This window comes from Salvelinus fontinalis, chromosome 41 (assembly GCF_029448725.1).
Source record: "Salvelinus fontinalis isolate EN_2023a chromosome 41, ASM2944872v1, whole genome shotgun sequence".
Taxonomy (NCBI): Eukaryota; Metazoa; Chordata; class Actinopteri; order Salmoniformes; family Salmonidae; genus Salvelinus; species Salvelinus fontinalis.
The window spans coordinates 11,893,951-11,914,928 of record NC_074705.1 but is presented as its reverse complement, the minus strand read 5'-3'; positions in this window follow the sequence as shown (position 1 = coordinate 11,914,928).

Here is a 20,978-nt window from a genome sequence, read left to right as displayed (position 1 = left end):
GCCATGCCTTCCTCCTGGCGACTCCAACCTTGGCCAACAGCCCCCCCTCACAGTGACATCCGTTTTGTTACTAAAGCACCTTATACGACCCACCACTGCGACCTGTATGCCCTAGTCGGCTGGCCCTCGCTACATGTTCGTCGTCAGACCCACTGGCTCCAGGTCATCTACAAGGCTATGCTAGGTAAAGTGCCGCCTTACCTCAGTTCACTGGTCACGATGGCTACACCCACCCGTAGCACGCGCTTCAGCACGTGTATCTCACTGATCATCCCTAAAGCCAAAACCTCATTTGTACGCCTTTCCTTCCAGTTCTCTGCTGCCTGCGACTGGAACGAATTGCAAAAATCTCTGAAGTTGGAGACTTTTATCTCCCTCAACAACTTTAAACATCTGCTATCTGAGCAGCTAACTGATCGCTGCAGCTGTACATAGTCCATCGGTATATAGCCCACCCAATTTACCTACCTCACCCCCCATACTGCTTTTATTTATTTACTTTTCTGCTCTTTTGCACACCAGTATCTCTACTTGCACATGATTATCTGATGATTTATCACTCCAGTGTTAATCTGCTAAATTGTAATTATTTGATTTATTGCCTACCTCTTGTATATAGATTCTCTTTTTTTCTACCGTGTTATTGACTTGTTTATTGTTTACTCCATGTGTAACTCTGTCTTGTTGTCTGTTCACACTGCTATGCTTTATCTTGGCCAGGTCGCAGTTGCAAATGAGAACTTGTTCTCAACTAGCCTACCTGGTTAAATAAAGGTGAAATAAAATAAAATAAATATAAAAAAATCTGTCTCCTAGAGATGAACGTACTTTGGTGCGCAAAGTGCAAATCAATCCCAAAACAACAGCAAAGGACCTTGTAAAGATGCTGGGGGAAACAAGTACAAAGTATCTATATTCACATTAAAACTAGTCCTATATTGACGTAACCTGAACGGCCGCTCAGCAAGGAAGAAGCCACTGCTCCAAAAGCACCAAAAAAAGCCAGACTACGGTTTGCAACTGCACATGGGGACAAATATCTTACTTTTTGGAGAAATGTCCTCTGTTCTGATGAAACAAAAATAGAACTGTTCGGCCATAATGACCATTGTTATATTTGGAGGAAAAAGGGGGAGCTTGCAAGCCGAAGTACACCATCCCAACCGTGAAGCATGGGGGTGGCAGGGGGTGGTGCTTTGCTGCAGGAGGGACTGGTGCACTTCACAAAATAGATGGCATCATGAGAAAGGAAATTATGGGTATATATTGAAGCAACATCTCAAAACATCAGTCAGGAAGTTAAAGCTTGGTCACAAATGGGTCTTCCAATTGGACAATGACCCCAAGCATACTTTCAAAGTTGTGGCAAAATGGCTTAAGGACAACAAAGTCAAGGTATCAGAGTGGCCATCACAAAGCCCTGATCTCCATCCTATAGAACATTTGTGGGGCAGAACTGAAAAAGCGTGTGCGAGCAAGGAGGCCTACAAACTTGACTTAGTTATACCAGCTCTGTCAGGAGGAATGGGCCAAAATTCACCTAACTTATTATGGGAAGCTTGTGGAACGCTAGCCAAAACGTTTGACCCAAGTGAAACAATTTAAAGGCAATGCTACCAAATACTAATTGAGTGTATGTAAACTTCTGACTCACTGGGAATGTGATTAAATGAATAAAAGCTGAAATAAATCATTCTCTCTACAATTATTCTGACATTTCACATTCTTATAATAAAGTGGTGATCCGAACTTACCTAAAACAGGGAATTTTTACTCGGATTAAATGTCAGGAATTGTGAAAAACTGAGTTTAAATGTATTTGGCTAAGGTGTATGTAAACTTCTGACTTCAACTGTTTATTGAGTCCACGTTTTCATCTTAGCCACGCTTTGGTTGCAAAGCTACCGGTAATTTACCAGTTACTGGAATCTCAGAAATATTGGTAATTAACTGAAAATCTATGGCAATTTATAATGAAATCATGTTTTAAAGATGTACTTCATGTACAGTATTCATTTATTTTATCTGTGCCTATATTTTGATGAGTTTCTAGTAGATAGACCATATGGTTCAAGAGAAAATAGTCTTATTAATGAAAAAAAAAACATTATGGTTGTAAAATGAATAATAAAAAAATTATATAAAGGATATGTCATGTGGAAACCCTCATTTTAAACATATTTAAGGATAGTGTTTTACATCTTTTACAGCTCATTCTATTTTTTTTTTTTTTTTAATGTATTTAATTAGTTCAGATATTTACATGTGATAAGGCCACACAGAGGGCCAGAGATAATTACAGACACCTCTGATAATCTGAAGTAGCCAAAAGGGCCACTAGATATCTTGTGATAGATTACATAAAATCCTTGAAAGATACCAACTTTCTGGTAGTTTTCTGGTAAACTTTGAAAGCTTCCAATAATATACCCTCCCTTTGCAACCCTAGCCACACACCACTAGTATACAAAAGAGATTATTTGTAATTCTTCCATATTGACACATAAATCATCGCAACGTGTGTTTTTATGTGTTTTTATGACAAAGTCCCAAACATTCGGAAGGATTTCAAAAAGGGTTTCAAAATGATACTTTTAGGGTTAATCAGATGTGTGTGTGTGTGTGTGTGTGTGTGTGTGTGTGTGTGTGTGTGTGTGTGTGTGTGTGTGTGTGTGTGTGTGTGTGTGTGTGTGTGTGTGTGTAATAAAGGGATTTAGCTGACTATGTTATTAAAACATTTTTTTTTTGGTTGATTATGACAATGTAGCCTATTTCACCATTTCAATAATATGAGTTAAGACTTTACATAAAATAGTTGTCATCTCTGCTTTATGTTTATTTTCCATGCAGGTGAAAAGAAGACACGCTGCATTGAAAACAAAGAGCCCTTCTCAAAATGAAAGCCAAAATCGAGCTACTTTCTTAGCAATAGCACCTTGAGCTTTTATATTTGCACAGTTCTTTTCCCTTTCAAACAATAGCTCGTTCTCCCCCTTTTCAGTTTAACTTCAGAGGGTTAGAAATACAATTACCTGATCCCCCCCCTCCTTGAACTATCAGCAGGAGCAGTAAAGACAAATGCAAGTGTGGAGAGGGATCGTAGAAGAGAGATAAGGTCCCTAAGGTGCTCAGGAAGATGATTTGGAATAGAATGATGGGGAACAGACTTCAAATGGCTGAGGCTTTCGAAGGGGCTTCTTAATCATTCCGCCCATGTATCCTCTTCTGATTCGACCAAATCTTCTGCTGCATTCTAATTCGAGAATAGAAGAGCAAACCAATTAGGCGGAGAGACGTAAAGCCTTTCTGAAGCCTGACTCGACTGGCAGTTTTACCCCACTTACAAAAAGAAAGGTGAATGGGATTTGATAGGTAATCAGGTAGGCAATCGGAGTTTCCTGAAGTGATGAGAGGATACATGGCGATTTAATCCAGCTTTTGTCAATTCCCCGGATGGTGACGTCATGGCCTGTCACAAACCTCTGTGAATGGTGTGATTCTACAAAGATGTATTCACCTTATTAACTGTTCAATGCGATGTCCAGCACCGAGCAATTTCTCACACCAATAGTGCAACTTACGTTTTTGTCATTAAGCAGATGCACAGGAGTTATTATGGTTAAGTGCTTTGCTCAGGGACACATCGACATAGTTTTTTTCAAAACAACACAAGTGTAAAATATCAAGGGAGTTGATAAAAAAATAACACAGAAAATAGAAAAAATGTGAATTGGAGTTGAATATTTACTCCATTTAGTGTTGTTTTAACTCCAAACACATGAACACTATCCAGAGTAGTTAACACAAAATGGTGGTGGGACCAAAATAAAAACAAATGTGTTAAATTTGACTCCATATGAGTGATTTTGTGATTTGACTGTGTCTAATCACCCGTTATTACCGCATGATGAACATCACAAAGATAATACATGTCACTAGTTAATTAGGGAGTTGATCCACCCAGCTCAATGTGTGTCATCTGGAACGCTTTATTGCTTCCCGTTTCCAAAACTCCACGGTTGGGTCTCATTTTAAGCAGTGCTTTGAATGACTCACACAGCACAGGTCTAAAAATAGCATTAGCCTGCTCTCTCTCTCTCTCCCCCATCTCTCCCTCATTGCTTCAGTGTGTCCAATGCAAGTAGCTGCTGGTGAAATGGAATATGAATCATCTGTGTAAATCAGGTACTAAGGAGAAAAGAGAACTTGGGAAGAATATAGTTTATTGTCTCTGGTATGGAAGCAGGGTGGGCTGTGATCCCAGAGACTTCAAAGATGAGGCGTGACATGGTAATTTCAGCAGTGCCTGTGAAGACAAAGGCACAATGGATATAGATGCTACATGACTACATATTCCTAGATTTAACCCACTTTCACATGTTTATTCTGGATAAGCTACACTGAAAAACATATTTATTCATTTTCTATTTAAATGAGCAGCGTGTTCATTTCTTCCAGCTACCATCTATCAATTTTTTTCATTGGTAAAACATCATGTTTGACATAAATAATCACAGAAGGCCTATTCTCTTTCAATTCGTTTTTCTTTATTTTGCTGCTCACGTCACCAGTCCCTTTCAATGATTAGTAGGGCTTCTTCTTGACACCTACACTATATACACCCCTTCAAATTATGGATTCAGCTATTCAAGCCACACCCGTTGCTGGCAGGTATATAAAATTAAGCACACAGCCATGCAATCTCCATAGAGAAACATTGGCAGTAGAATGGCCTTACTGAAGAGCTCAGTGACTTTCAACATGGCAGATTCATAGGATGCCACCTTTCCAATAAGTCAATTTGTCAAATTTCTGCCCTGCTAGACCTGCCCTGGTCAACTGTAAGTGTTGTTATTGTGAAGTGGAAACATCTAGGAGCAACAACGGTTCAGCAGCGAAGTGGTACACCACCCAAGCTCACAGAACGGGACCACCGAGTGCTGACGCGCCTAGCGCATAAAAATTGTTTGTCCTCGGTTGCAACACTCACTACTGAATTCCAAATTGCCTCTGGAAGCAACGTCAGCACAAAAACTGTTCGTCAAGAGCTTCATGAAATGCCCATGACTTTGGAATTAAATGTTTGTCGAGCAAGTGTCCACATACTTTTGGTCATGTAGGTTATCTTCACCCCATGAGTTTTAGGATTCAAATAACTTTATTAAGATGACATATAGTCAATACCATTGGTGATGTTACATTGATGTATGTTAATGTGTGGAATGTTCTGGAATGGAATGAATGCTTCTGCAAATGCAACACACACACACACACAATACCTACTTTCTTATGTCTGTGAACTACCAAATAGGACATCTACAGATGCATCAACATACTGTAAGTAGATGCTATTCAGAGAACGCTAGTTTAGTATGTATTCTATCACTCCTGCACTGCAGCCTGCCTGCCTGCTGATAGACTGGCATCAACTCTCAGAGGCAGTGGAGCACAAGTCAAGGTTGGCTGCACATGGCTTTTGCTCGTTTGACACTTGTCCTCCAAGTTGACCTTTTCACAAGTTAGTATCATGTTTTTTTTTTTTCAATTTCCGCTGCATTGCTCAATGTGTAAGAATGTGCTATAAGACTATGTTTGAACCCTGTCCCTGTGTCTGATGACAGTAGAGGCCTGCCTGTGTTAGGATTTGTGGCAGTGAGCCATTGAGCATTTCCAATAATCTACGGATTTAAAAAAAAGATTGAATAAGTAGAGAGATTCCTATAAGATGTTTTTTAAACATTTTTCGTTAGCATTTGATCCTCTGCCAGAAGCATGTTGTCTTTTGCTTACACTTTCTGTACACACGCGCACACACTTTCCCCTACAAAAACAATCCCTGACACACAACACACATCAACTCTCTCATACACACGCACGCACATAACCACACACGCAAAGAGCTGGTACCGGTTCTCATTTCCCAGAATCCCTCCCTGTTCTGTTTCCAAGAGCGGGGTGCAGGGAGTCATTTACTAATTGGTTTGCAGAGGGAGCGCAGTTGCTCGCCTTTCTCCCTAAAACCCCAGGGCTTCTTGTGTTGGATGATGTTCCTGCCTTGTGCTCTGCCAGCTAAGTTAAGCGTTTGGAGGATTGTTACTGTACTGTACATCCAGGTGCCTCTGTGCATAAAAGAGGATGCCTCTGACGTGGGACCAGAACCTGCTATAAATATCAAATCATTGCCTGTTTATCCTCTTGCACCGCTCCACCACCCAGTCAATTGGGGTTGCTCTAACCTAGATTCCCAAGCCACTGTCTAAAATGTGGTTTGTCCCGGGCTAGTCTTATATTTATACAGTTACACTGACTGCTGTTAGTATTCGTATTCCACAGAGTGAATATGTGTAGGAATTCTAGCGTTATCATTCCTTAACACATAGCGTACTGTAGAAGGACAACAAATATGAACAATGCATGAAAATGTTCTGTACTGCAGCCAACTGTAAATACATGCTAGAATCTCTCAAATTGCGAGTTCCCATCTAAATGACACGTAGAAATCAAATCAAATGTTATTTGTTCGATGAGCCGAATACAACCGGTGTAGACCTTACAGTGAAGTGCTTACTTACATGCCCTTAACCAACAAGGCCGTTTTAAGAAAAATACCCCCCCAAAAAAGAATACAAATACTTAAAGAGCAGAAGTAAATAACAATAGCGGGGCTATATACAGGGGGTACCGGTACAGAGTGAATGTGCGGGGGCACCGGTTAGTCGAGGTAATTGAGGTAATATGTATATGTAGGTAGAGTTATTACAGTGACTATGCATAGATAATAACACAGAGTAGCAGCAGCATAGAATTTTTTTTTTTTTTTATTATTATTTTTTACCGTTATTTTACCAGGTAAGTTGACTGAGAACACGTTCTCATTTGCAGCAACGACCTGGGGAATAGTTACAGGGGAGAGGAGGGGGATGAATGAGCCAATTGTAAACTGGGGATTATTAGGTGACCATGATGGTTTGAGGGCAGAGGGCAATGGAAATAGTCTGGGTAGCCATTTTATTATCTGATCAGGAGTCTTATTTCTTTGGGATAGAAGCTGTTTAGAATCGTCTTAGACATAAACTTGGCACTCTGGTACCGCTTGCCGTATGGTAGCAGAGAGAACAGTCTATGACTAGGGTGGATGGAGTTTTTGACGATTTTTAGGGCCTTCCTCTGACACTGCCTGGTTTAGAGGTCCTGGATGGGAGAAAGCTTGGCACCCGGTGATGTACTGGGCCATAGGCACTACCTTCTGTAGTGCCTTGTGGTCGGCGGCCGAGTAGTTGCCATACCAGACAGTGATGCAACCCGTGAAGATGCTCTCGATGGTGTAGCTGTAAAACCTTTTGAGGATCTGATAAACAATGCAAATCTTTTCCATCTCGGAGGGGGAATAGGTTTTGTCGTGCTCTCTTCACGACTGTCTTGGTGTGCTTGGACCATGTTAGTTTGTTGGTGATGTGGACCTCAAGAAACTTGAAGCTCTTAACCTGCTCCACTACAGCTTTGTCAATGAGAATGGGGACGTGCTCGATCCTCCTTTTCCTGTAGTCCACAATCATCTCCTTTGTCTTGATGACATTGAGAGATAGGTTGTTGTCCTTGCACCACATGGTCAGAAGCAAGGACTAATGGAGAAGTTTATATTCTAACCTGATGGCATGATTCTGACTGTATTCCTATCTAAACTGTATTCCTATCTCATTAACCTTGGACAGTTCAATAACTTTAATTTAAAAAAATGTACAATTACACAATGCACTTTGGTCATACCTTTCCTTTTTTTTGAGTTTAATGGAAGTACTTCTGAACAGTCTTTGAATTACTATAAAATGCATGTGCTATGTTGTGTTAAGTGATGTTAAAAGTTCAGTTACAAAGATGCCAGGTGTTCTATACCCATTTCTTTTATAGTTCATGTTGCTCTACTCTGTGGTGTTGTGAGACGTTTTCCATCAATTCTAAAGTCTGAAATGAATGCTAAACTACTGACAAGCACATCTGTTCAAGCATAATGCAGTATAGGGCCTTTAGCACAAAACAGTGTGAAAGTCATGCAATCTTAACTGCCTCTGTTTTCATTATCAGGTTTCAGGTAAGACCCAAGTGCAGACTGTGTAGATGTAACAATGGTTATTGCAACAGGGGCAGGCAAACGACAGGTTAAGGCAAGCAGGCGTCAATAAACCAGAGTAGCGGCAAAGGTACAGGACGGCAGGCATGCTCAGGGGCTGACAGAGTGGTCAGGCAGGTGGGTTCAGAGTCAGGACAGGCAAGGGTCAAAACCAGGAAGACGAGAAAAGAGAGACTGGGAAAAACAGGAGCTGAGGAAACACTGGTTGACTTAAACAAACAAGACGAACTGGCACAGACAAACAGAAACCAGGTATAAATACCCAGGGGATGAGTGGAGAAGATGGGCGACACCTGGAGGGGGGGGGGGGGGGGGTGGAGATGAGCGCAAGGACAGGTGAAACAGATCAGGGTGTGACATTCATGAGGAAAGAGGGGTACATTTGAAATTATGAAATCGCATACATGTATAGGGAATGTATTGTAAGTCATTGAAGGGCCTCTGTCTTTAGCCATTTCTGTGTTGTTTACTTATAAAAAAAAGTATGGTCAGCATTTAAAGTGTTTGCACTCTTCTTGGTGGTTTATCCATAACTGAAGAAAGATGGTGCAAGGTTGCAAAGTTGACACCTGTTTCTTTTTTCTGTAATGGATAAACCAAGGAGAGCAAACTCTTAATCTGTTTTTTTGTCTTATTGAAGGTATTGACAGTAGAGAGTGGCAGGTCAAATATATCAAACTTTTCTTGCACTTATGTATTTGTTCCTCTATGTCTAAAACATATTTTGTTAATTCTAATGTATTATTATAGTTACAGGGATGGACCTCAGGGCCACCAATCAAGGGACATATCCATTGACACTGTTATGCAAGGTGGAGCAGGTGAACCCAAGTGCAGACTCAGATGAGGAGACAGGGATAAGGTAACCAAGGTATTTCTTGAAAAGCGCGGGGGGGGCTAGGGTGCAGGCCAGGGGGAGCTCGGGCGGGTAGCAGGGAACCAGGAACTGAGGCTGCGGCAAGTGGAGTAGGAGAAGGGGAAGCAGGTCCGAAGCGGAATCCAAGGAAGCAGTAGAGTGGGGGTCCAGGGCAGGGAAGCATGACTGATGAGACGAGGGATTGGTGAAAGGCACCTGAGTCAGAGCGGATGGAACTGTAGCAGAGAGAAAAGCAGCATCAGGCTAGGGAAAACAGGCACCACAGGATAACACGATCTATGCAGGAACAAATGGCTTGAACTGCAGACTGACTGTGCATAGGCTATGATCTGGCAGCGTGGAAGTGGCAGGGCTGAGTATTCGTAGAGGTCTTGATTATGGAACAGGTTGCATCTGGTGGGGATCTGCTCTGACTCCAGCACCCCTGTCTCCACTCACACAACCAGATACACCCACACAGATAGAGAGAAGGAGAGAGGGAGAGATCACTGGAGGAGTGGCGGAAGGTTAGGGAGACACGGGATGAGAAGTAGAGGACGTGGCATGGGCAGATGTAAAGGACACCCACTGACGGTCTAAGGACAATCATCCCCTATCGTCTCAACTCTCCCCTTTCAAATGTCTGACTACCAACGTTTCAAAATAAGTCCCGCATGTTTTTGAGTTCTGTACTACAGCCAACTGCAAATAAATGCCAGAATCTTTTAAATTGTGAGCACCCATCTAAATGACACGTATGAATGGAGTTGTTTACATTCGAACCTGATGGCATCTGTTAGGTTCTAATTTTCAAAGTAAAAAACTCAACAGACAACATGAAAGCTTAACCAAGTTTATTCTTCCCAGAGGGTCAATACAGTTGCATTAGACAAAGACATTGTTCACACAAGCACTGACATTTAACCCTTCCTCCTAGGCTGAGTCTCCTCCTACACATCTGAACGAACATTGTATCTTTACTGCTAGGCAGGAAACTAAGTAATACGGCCATAAACTTTTCTTTCTCCCTTAACGTGGCCTGACCTGCCCTCGACCCCCTTCATCACTAATCCAAAAAAACTACAATTACACAATGCACTATGGTCATACCTTCCCTTTTATTTGAGTTTAATGGAAGTATTTCTGAACAGTCTTTGAATTGCTATAAAATGCATGTGCTATGTTGTGTTAAAGTGATGTTAAAAGTTCAGTTACAAAGATGCCAGGTTTTCTATACCCATTTCTTTTATATTTAATGTGCTATACTCTGTGGTGTTGTGAGACGTTTTTCCATCTATTCTCAAGTCTGAAATGAATGCTAAACTACTGACAAACACATCTGTTCAAGCATAATGCAGTATAGGGCCTTTAGCACAAAACAGTGTGAAAGTCATGAAATCTTAAAACTGCCTCTGTTTTCATGAGGGGAGAGGGATGCATTCAAAATGATAAAATCCCATACATGTATAGGGAATGTACTGTAAGGCTTCTGTCTTTAGCCATTTCTGCATCGTTTACCTATACAACTAATTCGGTCAGTATTTACAAAGCGTTTGCGCTCTTGGTGGTTTATCCTTAACTAAAGAAACATGGTGCAAGGTTGCAAAGTGTACACCTGTTTCTTTTTTCTGTAATGGATAAACCAAGGAGAGCAAACTCTTAGTTAATTTGGTTATTTGTCTTAATGAAGGTATTGACAGTAGAGAGTGGCAAGCAAAATATGTCAAATTTACTGGCACTTATGTATTTGTCCCCTATGTCTAAAACATATTTAGTTAATTATCATGCATTATTATAGTTACACAGGTACTGGGCCTCTGGGTCACCATACAAAGGGCATGTCGATTGACACCCACTAATGGTCTGAGGACAATCATCCCCTATTGTCTCAACTTTCCTCTTTCAAGTGTCTGACTACCACTGTCTCACACAAGTCCCGCACAAGACTGGATGGCTGTGTCCTCAAGGCTATCGACACATCTATCAATCTTCCAGAGTAAATGAAACAGCAAAGTTTATTCCTTCCTGCTGTAATGTTTAGCTCAGCTTGCAACCCCCTTTGTCTAAGAGCTGCTGTCTCAGTTTGGTCGAGCAATGTCCTCCCATGCAAGAATAGCCTTCAATCTTTTATCTTCTTTCCTTTTGTAATAAATTATCTCAAATTGAGAAAATTGGTTAAATGAATACGACTGATCATTTCATTTTGAGCAGTTTGAGTAGATCTTTCGATCTGTGGTCACAAATGAAATGCATTGTGTAACTTAAGGTTTCAGAACAAAATAAATGTTCTTGTGGTACCTTGGCTGAGAGAGGAAAGAAAATACCTTGAAGTGGGATGTTTACGTACACTTAGGTTGGAGTCATTAAAACTCGTTTTTCAACCACTCCACAAATTTCTTGTTAAAAAACTATAGTTTTGGCAAGTCGGTAAGGACATCTACTTTGAGCATGACACAAGTGATTTTTCCCAAAATTGTTAAAAGACATTATTTCACTTATCATTCACTGTATCACAATTCCAGTGGGTCAGACGTTTACATACACTAAGTTGACTGAGCTTTTAAACAGCTTGGAAAATTCCAGAAAATTATGTCATGGCTTTAGATGCTTCTGATAGGTTAATTGACCTAATGTGAGCCAATTGGAGGTGTACCTGTGGATGTATTTCAAGGCCTACCTTCAAACTCAGTGCCTCTTTGCTTGACATCATGGGAAAATCAAAAGAATTCAGCCAAGACCTCAGAAAAAAATTGTTGACCTCCACAAGTCTGGCTCATCCTTGGGAGTAATTTCCAAATGCCTGAAGATACCACGTTCATCTGTACAAACAATAGTACACAAGTATAAACACCATGGGACCACGCAGACGTCATACCGCTCAGGAAGGAGACGCGTTCTGTCTCCTGGAGATTAATGTACTTTGTTGCGAAAAGTGCAAATCAATCCCAAAACAATCAATCCCAAAATCCAAAATCCCAATCCCTATATCGACATAACCTGAAAGGCCGCTCAGAAAGGAAGAAGCCACTGCTCCAAAACCGCCCAAAAAAAGCCAGACTACGGTTTGCAATTGCACATGGGGACAAAGATCGTACTTGTTGGAGAAATGTCCTCTGGTTGGATGACAAAAAAAATAGAACAGTTTGGCCATAATATCCATCGTTATATTTGGAAGAAAAAGGGGAAGCTTGCATGCTGAAGAACACCATCCCAACCGTGAAGCACGGGGGTGGCAGCATCATGTTGTAGGGGTGCTTTGATGCAGGAGAGACTGGTGCACTTCACAAAATAAATGGCATCATGAGGACGGAAAATTATGTGCATATTTTGAAGCAACATCTCAAGACATCAGTCAGGAAGTTAAAGCTTGGTCGCAAATGGGTTTTCCAAATGGACTATGACCCCAAGCATGCTTCCAAAGTTGTGGAAAAATGGCTTAAGGATATCAAAGTCAAGGTATGGGAGTGGCCATCACAAAGCCCTGACCTCAATCCCATAGAAAATCTGTGGGCAGAACTGAAAAAGCTTGTGCGAGCAAGTAGGCCTACAAACCTGACTCAGTTACACCAGCTATGTCAGGAGGAATGGGCCAAATATCACCCAACTTATTGTGGAAAGCTTGTGGAAGGCTATCCAAAACGTTTGACCCAAGTGAAACAATTTAAAGGCAATGCTACCAAATACTAATTGAGTGTATGTAAACTAGAGGTCGACCGATTAATCGGAATGGCCGATTAATTAGGGCCGATTTCAAGTTTTCAGAACAATCGGAAATCAGTAATTTTGGATGCCAATTTTGCAATTTTTTTATTTTTATTTAACTAGGCAAGTCAGTTAAGAACACATTCTTATTTTCAATGACGGATTAGGAACGGTGTGTTAACTGCCTTGTTCAGGGGCAGAACAACAGATTTTTATCTTGTCAGCTCAGGGATTCAGTCTTGCAACCTTATGGTTAACTAGTCCAACGCTCTAACCACCTGCCTCACGAGGAGCCCGCCTGTTACGCGAATGCAGTAAGAAGCCAAGGTAAGTTGCTAGCTAGCATTAAACTTATCTTATAAAAAATAATCAATCAATCATAATCACTAGTTATAACTACACATGGTTGATGATATTACTAGTTTATCTAGCGTGTCCTGCGTTGTATATAATCGATGAGGTGCGCATTTGCGAAAAAGGACTGTCGTTGCTCCAACGTGTACCTAACCATAAACATCAATGCCTTTCTTAAAATCAATACATAGAAGGATATAATTTTAAACCTGCGTATTTAGTTAAAAGAAATCCAGGCAATATTAACCAGGTGAAATTGTGTCACTTCTCTTGCGTTCATTGCACGCAGGGTCAGGGTATATGAACAGTTTGGGCCGCTTGGCTCATTGCGAACTAATTGCCAGAATTTTACGTAATTATGACATAACATTGAAGGTTGCCCAATGTAACAGGAATATTTAGACTTATGGATGCCACCCGTTAGATAAAATACGGAACGGTTCCGTATTTCACTGAAAGAATAAACGTTTTAAGTATAACCTCAGACTTTTAGTATGGGAGGCAGAACCCACTAATCCTTTCCCCTCTTCATTCGAAGAGAGAGACATTGGGTGATGTGAAAATGAACATAATGAGAACTTAAAGAGGTCATCTTGCGATTAAAAAAAATCTTAAATACAGCAAAGTACACACACTAAAGGGGGAAAAAAATGTGTCGATTTTTTTTGTCACAACTGCAAACTTTAAGGAGTAGGGAATTCAAGGCGTTAGTCTGATGGGAATCGGTGATGTCATCGGCCTCCCCCTTGCTGGAGGAACAATAGTGGAGCAATCGGGGGGGCAGTTAGCTTAGCGGTTAAGAGTTTTGTGCCAGGAAAAATATCTGTTGATGTTCCCTTGAGCTTAATTGCTCTTGTAAGTTGCTCTGGATAAGAGCTTCTGATAAATGACTAACATGTTAATGTTGTAGAGAACAAAAGCGGAAAGCTCCCCCCCACTTGTACTATGTCATCACTTACCTAGACCGCCTATTGAGATGAACCTTTTGTTTAGTAAATCAGGTGTTACACGAGGTGAAAAAAGGAGACTGGAATGCCACTTCCTTAAATATCTTCTAAATGCTTGAGAAAAAGTTTGTTACAATGATAATAATTGTTCCATCCCGTCACTCCACTCACATTCCCCACACATTCCCTGTCTTCATCCAATTAGACTCTGACAAAACTGAATTGAGTCTTAATCCTTTGTTTACTCCCAGCGGTTGTCCTCACTTTCCACTTGTCTCAGTCAATTACAGGACTATGTTTTCCCATCCGCCTCCTTTCTAACGATCCAGATTCCCATGCTATCTGAAATGCCATCATGTCTCTTAGGTGTAGTAGACAGAGAGAAAAAGATAAGCTTTCCATAAATTTCAGTAGTTGATAAATGACCGGCGATATATTTTATATTCTACCTCGACGTGGGAGTAAGGTCAGTATTTGTGTGTGGGCACAGGTACATGTCTGGCCTTTCGATTTCTGACAACCTCAATAGAAACTCGAGATTGCTGAGATGACATGAAAAGAAATGTTCAGTCAAAACAAGATGAGACAGTTGCTTTTGCTGTCTGCTGGGTAGAAGCCTTTACAGACTTTTCTACAACGGGTTGGTCAAAACATGCATTTTGATTGGTTAAGACGCGTTCTAAGCCGTGCTAAAAAACCTGTTTAGCATGCATTTGATGCAAAAATAATTTGACTGTTCCATGTGAAATATCACTGTACTGTTCTTTATGCCACGGCAAATGACAAGAGAAAAGCAATAAAGCTTTTACTAATTACATTACTTCCCCTTGGTTCTAGCCAAGCATTTGGTTAGCAACAACACAGCTTTGTACAAACATTCTTGTCTGCTGTTCCAATCTTTGCAACATTGTTTTCAATTTGAAATATGATCTTCACCACTCATAGAAGGGTTGGTTGTTTAGCAAGAAAAACTATGGGGCAAAACAGATGGGGTTGGCTATGATTGTTGACAACATGTACAGTAAACTATATATAGTCTTCAAATGTTTATTGAAAACGTATACACATTTGCACAATAAGCACTTGTCGTCTCGTAAATCCATTGTTACATTTGTTGGTTAGCTAGTGTCGTGTCTCTACTATGGTGAAATGAGATGACATTCTTCTTTCAAATGGATTATTTTCAAATCGATTAACGTTTAATTGATTACGTGATTGAATTAAAACAATTTTAGTCTCATCTGACCAGAGTACCTTCTTCCATATGTTTGGTGAGTCTCCCACATGCCTTTTGGCGAACATCAAACGTGTTTGCTTATTTTTTCTTTAACTTTTTAGGGATAGTATTCGGAAGTTAGGATGACTGAGGTGCCCAAAGTAAACTGCCTGTTACTCAGACCCAGAAGCTAGGATTTGCATATGAATGGTAGTATTGGATGGAAAACACTCAAAAGTTTCTAAAACTGTTCAAATAATGTCTGAGTATAGCAGAACTGATTTGGCAGGCGAAACCCCGAGGACAATCCATCCAAGAAAAACATTTTTTGAGGTCATTGTACTTTCCAATGCTTTTCAATGGGAAAGCCTAATTAATAGGGCCCAGATTGCAGTTCCTATGGCTTCCACTAGATGTCAACAGTCTTTAGAAATTGTTCAATGTTTTATATTTTTTAAATGAAGAATATTCGTTCTAAGTCAATCAGGTGGACTCTAGTCTTTTGGTGATCGTGAATGAGAGCACGGCTCCTCATTGTTTTTCTCCGGTATTGAAAACAGTTTGATCCAATTAAATTTTGATTGATTATTTACATATTAGGGTTGGATTAGAAACGTTGTTTGAAATGTTTGGACCAAGTTTACAGGTTACTTTTTCCATTTCTTTGTAGGCATGTTGGGCGAGTTGGTACAAGTGTATTTCTGAATCAAACGCACCAAATAAACAGACATTTTTGGGATATAAAGAAGGACTTTATCGAACAAAATGTCAATTTGTTATGTAACAGGGACCCTTGTGATTGCAACCAGATGAAGATCAAAGGTAAGGGATATATTTTATCGCTATTTCTGACTTTCGCGATGCATCTGCTTGGTTGGAAAATGTTTTTAATGCTTTTGTATGCGGGGCGCTGTCCTCAGATAATCGCATGGTATGCTTTCTCTCTAAAGCCTTTTTGAAATCTGACAAAGCGGCTGGATTAACAATAAGTTAAGCATTTAAATGATGTAAGACACTTGTATCTTCATGAATGTTTAATATTACGAATTTAGTATTTTTGAATTTCGCGCTCTGCAATTTCACAGGATGCTGTCGAGGTGGGTCGCTAGCGGCACGTCTATCCCTAAAAATTAAGCAATGGCTTTTTTCTGGCCACTCTTCCGTAAAGCCCAGCTCTTTGTAGCGTACGGCTTAAAGTGGTTCTATGGACAGATACTCCAATCTCCGCAGTGGAGCTTTGCAGCTCCTTCATGGTTATCTTTAGTCTCTTTGTTGCCTCTCTGATTAATGCCCTCCTTGCCTGGTCTTTGAGTTTTGGTGAGAGGCACTCTCTTGGCAGGTTTGTTGTGGTGCCATATTCTTTCCATTTTTTAATAATGGATTTAATGGTGCTCCGTGGGATGTTCAAAGTTTCTGATAATTTTTTTTAACCCAGCCCTGATCTGTACTTCTCCACAACTTTGTCCCTGACCTGTTTGGAGAGCTCCTTGGTCTTCATGGTGCCGCTTGCTTAGTGGTGTTGCAGTCTCTGGGGCCTTTCAGAACAAGTGTATATTTCCTGAGATCATGTGACAGATCATGTGACACTTAGATTGCACACAGGTGGACTTCATTTAACTAATTATGTGACTTATGAAGGTAATTGGTTGCACCAGATATTATTTAGTGGCTTCATAGAAAAGGGGGTGATCATATATGTGTCACATCTGCTCCTGCTACGCCCTCTGGTGTTCATCCGGTGTCTTCTTGACCTGCAGTTACTCCCCCTGTACACTCCTCTCTCTCTCTCCTTCTCCCTCTCTGTGTGATTGTGTGGTTGGAGATAGGTGTGCTGGAGTCAGGGCAGATCCCTACCAGCTGCAACTCATTCCATAATCAAGGCCTGTACAAATACTCAGTCCTGCCACTTCCACTCTGCCAGATCGTAATCTCTGCTCATTCAGTTCATGATTCTAGCCATTTATGATTATTCAAGATCCTGTTAATCTGCTGTGCCTGTTTCCCTGCCTGACACCGTTTATCCTCTCATTGCAGTTTACTGCTCTCTCTCTGTCTACCGTTCCACATATCACCACCCAACTACCTTTCTCTGGATTTTACTCACCACCACTACCTTGGATTCCCCTCAGGACCTGTTTACCCTGTTCCACTCAGCCAACTCCAACCTCAGTCTCCACATCTGGGTTTTCTGCAACTCATCCGAGCTTAACAATAAACATTTTGGTTTATTCATCCCTGTTTCCTCATCTGAGTCTGCTCTTGGGTTCCCCTGTCTCTCCGCTTAACAATATGCCCGCAACCACTTTTCCGTTTTTTATTATATCATTTTTTTGAAACAAGTTATTTTTCCATTTCACTTCACCAATTTGGACTACTTTGTGTATGTCCATTACATGAAATCCACATAAAAATCTATTTAAATTACAGGTTGTAATGCAACAAAATAGGAAAAACACCAAGGGGGATGAATACTTTTGCAAGGCACTGTATGTACGAGTTGTCAGCGACCGCGTTATGTGTACGGATGTAACCTCTCAACCAAATCTCCTGGGATTTGTGCTTCAAAACGCTCATTTGCTATCGAGGTCTGTCGGTCACCACAGCGTACGCGTGTGGCAACCTCTTCAGTACCTGCGAACTGAGACGAGGATATCTGTCTGTGATATCGCAAAGTGTTTCACCAGTGGGAGTCATCGGGTCAGTTGCTGGACTGATGCCATTAGTATCATTGAAAGGGATGACAGTCCCCCACAAAGCAGAAGATGTATCATCAGAAGCAGAGTACACTCTGCATATCAATGTTTTTCTTGCTGAGACAGCCGCAGTGCTTGCGGAAGCGTCCGAAGGGCAAGAGAAGTTAATCTCAACTACAGTATTGCATGACTTCAAAGAGGAGGGAAGTTGCTCATTCGCAGAGACTGCTGGCTCGAAACCATGAAAATAATAGTCAATCAGGTTTGCTGATTGAATGTGTCGAGGTTTCGTAATATCTCCTTGGATCGGATTCTGCACCAAGAGGTTTCTAAATGTATTTTTTCCCAAGGGGTGCTTTTGACAGATCCCCCTTGTGAACGACTGCATTGCAGCTAGCGTTAGGGGAAGACAGTGTGGTCAGTGGAGAATGCACTGTGACCTGTGATAAGGGTGGTAATTCCTGCGGACCTGGTATCCAGTAATTCCCCGCTGTAACGGCTGTCTTTCGGTGAGTTAGTAGACCAAGGCGCAGCGGGTTGTGAATACATAATGACTTTATTGCAAGACGATAAACAGACACGAAATACACTTGACTAATTTACAAAATAACAAAACGAACTAGACAGACCTAAACTACGAACTTACATGAAACGAAGAACACATGAACAGGAACGACCGAACGAACGAGACGAGACAGTACCGTGTGGTGCAATAAACACAGACACAGCGACAATCACCCACAAACAAACAGTGAGAACAACCTACCTTAATATGACTCTCAATTAGAGGAAAACGCAAAACACCTGCCTCTAATTAAGAGCCATACCAGGCAACCCAAAACCAACATAGAAACGGAAAACATAGACTGCACACCCAAAACTCACGCCCTGACCATCACACACATACAACACAACAGAAAACAGGTCAGGAACGTGACACCCGCCTAGTCCTTGTGACTCATCTTTTACCCTTTTCTCAAAATTTTCTCCCTTTAGTTCTTCACGTAGTGGAAATTCTAGAGAACATTGGTCTACGTGTTTGATCGTACTTTAACTTTTTGTTACCCTTGTGCTCTGACACTGTGTGGGTTGGGTGCAGGAACATAGCGAACAGGTCGATTGTAGTGGTAGTCGTTTCGATGGCGACGTACTTTACAGTTATTTCGACGAGGTTATTGGATTTGTGGTTTCGTGGTAGAAACCGTTGTTGTATGTCGTCTCTCAACTCTCCAATATCTGATAATGCACCCTCTAACTGGAGTGAGTGCTCCTGGTCAAACTTCAAAACCGAGTTAGGGCTCTTAGTGTTGTGAGCTTTTGATGCCTCAAAAGCTGTGCTTGCAAGCTCTCTGAGTTGTAAGATAGGCAAGCCAACATGGGCTGTAGGGCCCAAGTAGGTAATGAAGGTGGGATACATGTTCAACAGAAACTTTTGTTTGAATGGTAACAGTTCTTTCATTCCTGTTTCAGTGAGTAGTAAGTTGGGGTGGCAGGTAGCCTAGTGGTTATTGCATTGGGCCAGTAACCGCAAGGTTGCTACATTAAATCCCCAAGCTGACAAGGAAAAAATCTGTCGTTCTGCCCCTGAACAAGGCAGTTAAAACTTCTTAATAGAGGGCGCTGTTTTCACTTTGGGAAAAAATCGTGCCCAAATTAAACGGCCTCCTACTCTGTTCTAGATCATACGATATGCATATTATTATTACTATTGGATAGAAAACACTCTGAAGTCTCTAAAACTGTTTGAATTATATCTGTGAGTAAAACAGAACTCATTTGGCAGCAAACTTCCAAACAGGAAGTGAAAATTCTGTCTGTGTAAGGCCTTGCCTATTCAATTGCCTTATGTTTATGGATCTGTATGCACTTCATACGCCTTCCACTAGATGTCAACAGGCAGTAGAATGTTGAATGGGGTGTCTAGCTTGATGTGAGACCGAATAAGAGCTTTTGGAGTGACAGGTCCGCCTAATTGGCAGTATTTTGCTGCGCACTAGAGAGCACCATATTCTTTTCTGAAATGCGTTAGGTAGACACAACAAAATGCTCCGTCTTGGACGTTATTGGATACATATGAGAAAGACATCAAAAAGATGGATTTTCAACTGAGTTTGACCAGTTTATTCGACGTTTGTTGTGACTTTTGGAATTTTTCGTTCCATGCGCCAAGAGTTCATGGACATGTGCGCTCCACCATGCTAGCCAAAGTTGCTAATTCGACAGAAGAAATTGACATTCTAAAACAAAACAACGATTTATTGTGGAACTAGGACTCCTTGCACTACATTCTGATGGAAGATCATCAAAGGTAAGAGAATATTTATGATGTTATTTCGTATTTTTGTGGAATATGTTGGCTCCAACATGGCAGAGAATGGCTGGGCGCTGTCTCAGATTATTGCATGCTGTACTTTGTGATAAAGTTATTTTTTTTTAATCTAACACAGTGGTTGCATTAAGAACCAGTGTATCTTTCATTTGCTGTACAACATGTATTTTTTAGCAACGTTTATGATGAGTTTTTTGGTTAGATTATGTGACTGTCCAAAATTTCTACGGACAATTTGGTGCATTTTGGCGCCGTATTCACAATGTAAAACCATGATTTGTAGCTATAAAAATGCACATTTTTGAACAAAACATAAATGTATTGTATAACATTATGTTATAAGACTGTCATCTGATGAAGTTGTTCAAGGTTAGTGATTCATTTTATCTCTATTGTGTTTTTGGATATTGTGGTGAGCTAACATAAATATATGTTGTGTTTTCGCTGTAAAACACTTAAAAAATCCGAAATATTGGCTGGATTCACAAAATGTTTATCTTTCATTTGCTGTATTGGACTTGTGATTTCATGAAATTATATTTTATGATATCCCTGTGGCGCTAGGCTAGGCTATGCTAGTCAGCTTTTTTGATGAGGATGATCCCGGATCCGGGAGGGGGGGTCGGTAGAGGTTTTAACCCACTGTTCCTAGGCCGTCATTGTAAATAAGAATTTGTTCTTAACTGATTTGTCAGGTTAAATAAAGGTTCAATTTTAAAAATGAAGAAAAAAAGTAATCTGAATGAAGCCTAT